Genomic DNA, 6,229 nt, shown 5'->3' with positions numbered 1-6,229 from the left:
TGAAAGTAAGATAGACTAGGAAGAGGCGGCTGAGGAAAAGCTCGTGTGTCATCTGCTAACCCCACCCATGTGACACGTAACAGAACGGGCATTCCTAGTGCTTAAAAGAAGAAGTGACCCCACCTTAAAATTGTAATGGGGATGTATTATAATGTCTGACATGTGCAAGCTCTTCAAATATTGAATTGACCGAGGGGTGTGGTACAAAGAAGAAGCCTAAGTGATTTTAGACGTGCATATAACCGGGTGGCTTGTGAACAGTCTACAACGACCAATGTAGTTTCATGTGGGTAGATCGAGATTATTCCTGCCCGTGTGCCTGAGGTTTGCCCAGTATCTGTGGTTGCTACCAGACAACCAGATCCAGACAAGCTCAGGTATCATTCCACTCGTCACTTTACATTCAACGTCTCCCTCCCCCTCCGCCTGCCATTGACTCCCCATCCCAGGAGGCATATCCATGACACCTTGCTACACTACCACAGGATTAGCTGCCTGCTCACCTGCAGTAAACACAGTCGGCATATTTAGGATTCACATTCACTTTTTTAAAAAACTGTAGCCTATACCAAAACTTTCTAAATAATATTTTATTGCATGTTTACAATAATGGGTTGGAAAATCATGTCCATGTCGATGGTGAGCACATAGGCTCTCAGTTGCTCCCCCCACCCCACCCCCCCAAGTGAGCTACACACAGACTGCTTTCAACTTTGATGAAAGTGCAATGAATTCAGTCTTGTCTTTGTCTCGAAGGCCACAGCTTACTCCCTCACACAGACAGGTGCAAAACACTCACTTGCATTCTTTTTCCACCTATGACTGCAAATCAATGAGGTCTTTATAGTCTCCCACCACTACATATGAGCTAAAGGAATTTTATTTTGTTCAGACGCTACAGAGTTGGGTCCAAAACGAGATGGGGAAACAGCATAACAAGCAACAGTGCGCAGATTACATCTTGAAAGTGTTTTTGCCAAGTAAGTCCTTGACCTTCAATTTGAAGCAGGTCCAAGGTTGTTGTGGCAAAATCAAGTAAAGTCCTCCAATAAATGACAAGCATGCAAGTCCAGTCAAATAGTCTTGTGCAGTAACAACATATTGTTGTTAGTGATAATAAATAAATAAAAATACATATTCAATGACAATAACACAAATCATCAATTTACACCTTAAAAAAGTTAAATGAAAAACAACTGAGAATATTTGAAATTGAATTTATTGCACCGAGCCGTTCTAAACTTACATTTAAAAATGGAACAAACTTCTGTGCACATTGTGACAGCCATTTGAGCCTGCAACAAGATTCTTCTGAGAGTTAAACAAATGCCTAAAATGCAATAAAAAGCAAACATAATTTGACTAAAATAAAAAAAAAATCCACAAAGAAAAAAAAAACTGCACGATAGTCACAAGTCTATAACTGTAATTCAAAGTGTAGCACGGGCACTAACGCTGAAAAGAAAGTGCAATTTGTGTTTTGTGGTTTAAAATCCAATGCAGTATATTTGTTAAACACAGGTCAATTGTATTTCACTTTTAAGTACAATTCACGTGCAAATCTGTATTCATCCTGCCTTTTTTCGTTTTCTTTTCAATTCAATCACTCAGTCAGGTGTGTCACGTCATCATAGTCTTGTTTTATAGTGAAATTACTGTACAATTAATCTCTTTGAGATTACATGAAAGGTTATATTTTATGTTGTGGTGACCATGTTAGAAACCTGAATGTTTTACTGGACTAAAATGTAAGTTACCGAGCTGTGGTTTTAGGGAAGCTGCTCAAACAGGTTATGTAACTAGTTTACACAAAGCAATGCCTCTTCAAAATCATTTGTAGTAAGATGAGGCTCACGTTGGCCAGAAAGCCGTCGCAAGTGTCAAGAAAGTGAAAGCTACACACAGATGACATATGGTGGTGCGTTATGCAATGTTTAGTGGCATGAAAATTATTTATCCTCGTTAATATTGAGAATGTAACAAAAACACTTGCTGTATTTAGTTGTGCGAGTCGATGGTACTAACAATGTCATAATCGCACAGTGTTGGGCAAGCTCATAGTGAGCTGAGCCACTCGGACGGGCGAAGACGCTGTGCAATTATTTTATGAATCAGGGTTGAAGGGCACCCAGGTCGCAGACGGAGGACGCAGCGGCAACAAAAGGTAAAGACCTACATAGACCATGATGCTTTCTGCTGAACCAGTAATTGAGTCAAATGATGCGCAAACAGACAGCAAAATGAACCCCCCCCCCAAAAAAACCAGGTCTTCTTTTGAAATAAATGCTTCCAGTGCTGTCAGCTGCTGTTTTATGACTTTTTGTATTTCCTCTTATTTCAAAATGGTTTAATGCTGAATGATGTTAACAAACTAGCGTCTCTCCCACGTGTCCTTTTAAATGAGGATGGACTTACTTTTGTTCATTATCATGGGTTTTCTCCCCCCGCCCCCACAAAAAAGATTATATCACCAGACCCCCCCCCCACATATCTTGATAGTTATCATATCACGAGGTTCATTTTGTGATAATATCGTATCATTTGGATATGAGCCGTAAGCTATTCTACATTAAATGTTTGACGACGCCGACGTTGCCCACAGCAAAATCAAAATTGTGGTTCAAATGTCTATTTTACAGTCAGGAAATCCATGTTCTAATCTCTTTTGAGTTGGTTGCTTCAATTCGCGTCGTTCCATGTTTACGTAAGTAATCCCCAAAATATGATCCGAGGTGTCAATGTGAATGTAAATGCTTGTCTGTACTTGCCCAAAGTCAGCTGGGATGGGTTCCAATAATTAGCAACCCTTACCAGGTTGGATGAACACTTGGTATGGATTAAGAGATTTGTATTGATGTGTCAGCAGGCTGAGCTGCACACATTGCAGGGACACACCCAAGCATCAGAACAAAACCTGCTTGTCTTCTGTTCAACTTGCAGCCATCAACAGTGTTTCAGAATATTGAAATCAGCTTCAGTGTGCACAATACAGCACTTGAACAACTTTTTATATACGTATAATACTTCCCATAGAACTCAGTTATTGCGAAAGTTCCTGCTCTTCTCTAGCCTGAGATCTTTCATTCCCGAAAATCTTTTACACATGCAGCAACACCCTGAGCAAGGCAATTATCTCCACCACTCAACATCACTTTTGCAGAATGACTGAAAACTTTCCCCTGGCCGAGTGCGGGGCCTGACATGATCATTTTTGTCACACTGTAGAAATGCATGCAAAGGTAAAGAAAGGTGGCAGCAAGACCTGGTCGACGAGCACATATTGACGCAATAACCTAACGGGACAGACGGACAAAACTCAAGTCGAATCAAAACTAAATCAACACAAAACACATCATGACGTTTACTTTAGGCAGACTGTTTTATAGTCGTTTTGCTGTCTTGGATACAACAATAGATTCCCTCCATTTACTATTCGTGTTAAAGACACACATAATAGTCTAGTGAACTCATTAATTTGTGCACTCAAGCCTTATCCTGTCTCTTGAATGCAGGAATGAATTGAAGATACACGCCCAAACATTGCCGGCAGCAAGTTAACCACTAAAACATGCTCACACAGACTTGTTCAAGTTCAGTTCTTACTATCATTAGATGGATCACCAGCTGCCAGAGCTGCAAAATAGAACGCACAGTGCCATTTTTAAAAAGGCCCAGCTGCAGTGGAATGCTGCTCTGCATATGGTACTGCCGTTTGTGAGTTCACTTGCGAGCCAAAAGTGAGTTCTTCTGTCATGTGCCGCAGGGCAAAACTTAATGGCAATGTGGGAATTTTCTTGTGAAGAAAAATTTTGCAATGTGTGTGTTTATGAGTTGCTTGCTGCACGAAGGCTTGGACATAAATGTCAAGCTCAACGCAGCTCGGACTGTATGCGGTGACATGGAATAGTTGTGATGTAAGAGTGACTTGTTAAAACAATTATGCACTCTTGTCATTTGTTTCAACTGTGCTCGGCAATACATCCTAAACTTGAAAAACATCTTTCAAGCACACTTGTCTTGAGTGCATGTCCGCACATAACTTATGATCCCACTCTTTGAACAAACACACACACGTTACATTCCTCAGTGTGATGTTAGGATCCTCGGTGACAGGGTGGGGAACTTTGCTTGAACTAAACAGCCGGTCATGAGCTTGACATCTCTTCAATGCTACCACAATATTTAATTTGTTGATCACGTATCCTATTCAGCCTCAAGTGAAAGCTGGAAATTTGAGAGTGAGGCGGGGTACGCCGTGGGGTGATCACCAGTCAATTGCAGCTTACACTGAGCAGTGAAGAAGTTCACAGCACCTGGACCATTCGCAACCTTTTTCAGTGTCTGAGAAATTCCACATGAATGCAATGTAAGAATTTAATTTGTCGGATATTGGAAATGTTCAATATGAAAGGAACCGCAAGAATGAAGACTGTAAGCGATAGTAAAAATACTTGCTTAAAGGGGACGTCCACCCTCCCAAAAATGATTCTTCAATCTAGTCGAAGCAAGGCATTCTGATTTATATTGCGTTTGTGGAATTTGAGTGAAACATTAAAATCCACCCGTTTTTATCCATCTAAGGGGTTGGCCATTTTGACACTTCTCGTGACGCCATGATTGGTCGTTAGTTTACCCTGAGCATTTGTGATGTAATTTTCAGTCGACAAAAGCGTATTTTAAGTATTTCAGAAGTATTTCATTACTGCATCTCTATAAATTGGGATATCATGGTAAACTTCATTTAAAACTTCCAAAACAGAAACATGTACAAACATTGAAGCACCACTTACTGTATAAACACCATGGGAGCATACTGTAGTTCCATTCAGCGGCAGATGGGAAAGACCTCTGAAGAATGCGCTTTGGTGAAATATATACATATTTCCCTGCAGAACAACAACAACAAGACCTCATGAAGCGGAATCCTCCAATATTGCTAAACGTGCCATCAGTAAAACAAGTGCTGCAGCAAAAAAAAAAAGGGGCTGGGCAGCTATTTTGACAAGAAGAAAGCCATATCTCCAAAACCAACCCAAAAATGTAAATCATCAGCCAAAATGTTGAAATGTGGCTGCATCTTCCAAATGAATAATGGCGAAGTTTGTTATAGTGGTATCTTCTTCCTAGATTTTCCATGATCGGGGTCATTTCTTTTTTTAATTAAGATTTGGCTTCTTTTTTTTTAATGGACGAATATTGTTCCTTCCTGAGTGCAATCCTTGCTGTTGAGTTGGTTGACGAATCCCACCAAAGACAGATTCTTACAGCACCTGGTATTTCGAAATGTTCTCCAATCTGCATGCTAACCTGACCTGATCATTGAACAAAAATCAGAATAAAAAACTTGAAGGTGGCCCTCAGAAAGTGGATTTTAAAGTGTGTAACAAAAATGCATGTGCGAGCTAAAAAGCCCAACAAGCTGATTCCAGTTGCACCGTTTCTGTCAGGTAAAAGGTGACAAATTTCCATTTGAATACAGTGACAAACTTGAGGAAGGCTACTCAAAACGCTTGTAATTACACTAAAGGTGTCAAATAAAATATGAGTCATCTTTGGAATCATCCACCCACCAAAATAATAACGGCCCTTCAACAAAATCCAAATCAGCAACACCAAACATCACAGCATGGTGATAATTGCAACCTGCTTTTTTCAATAGGATCTGTCATGGTAGAGGGAGTTGTAAATAATTCCTTTCTAACTTTGAATCAATATGCATTTGGTTCTGCATTTTTATAATCTCTGGGAAAACCTGCAAACCTCTTCACTTTGCAGCGCTAAAGCAATGCTACTTCCATGTCTGGTTGTCAAACAAGTTCCACCCACTGGCTGCAGGCAAGTGAGGGTGTGCGTGTGTGTGTGTGTGTGAATTCCATGGGCACGTAACCGTAACCACATACACATAACCATAATGTTCATAATCGTAAACCAATTTTATGTGCCGTTCCAAATAGAAAAGCTATGATTACGAATACAAATTAAAAAAAAGTAGAAAAAAAAGCAAAGCAACAGCACACTACTTTGGCACGTACATTATCTGGAACAGTTGACAACAATTTTTAGGTAATAGCATGACAAAACATTTGGGATAAAATGCATAACTGTTGGGAATTTGTGTCATTTCATGGAACAAATATTAAAATTGAGCTGTAAATCGAGGTCAGCAGAGAAGTCCAAATAGGGTGTTTTTTTAATCGAAATTCAACAAATGCATCCCTTGCTACTTACC

This window comes from Idiotropiscis lumnitzeri, chromosome 13, assembly GCF_059441095.1.
Source record: "Idiotropiscis lumnitzeri isolate Australia: NSW breed Sydney's pygmy pipehorse chromosome 13, RoL_Ilum_1.0, whole genome shotgun sequence".
NCBI classification, from domain to species: Eukaryota; Metazoa; Chordata; class Actinopteri; order Syngnathiformes; family Syngnathidae; genus Idiotropiscis; species Idiotropiscis lumnitzeri.
This window is presented reverse-complemented; position numbering follows the sequence as displayed.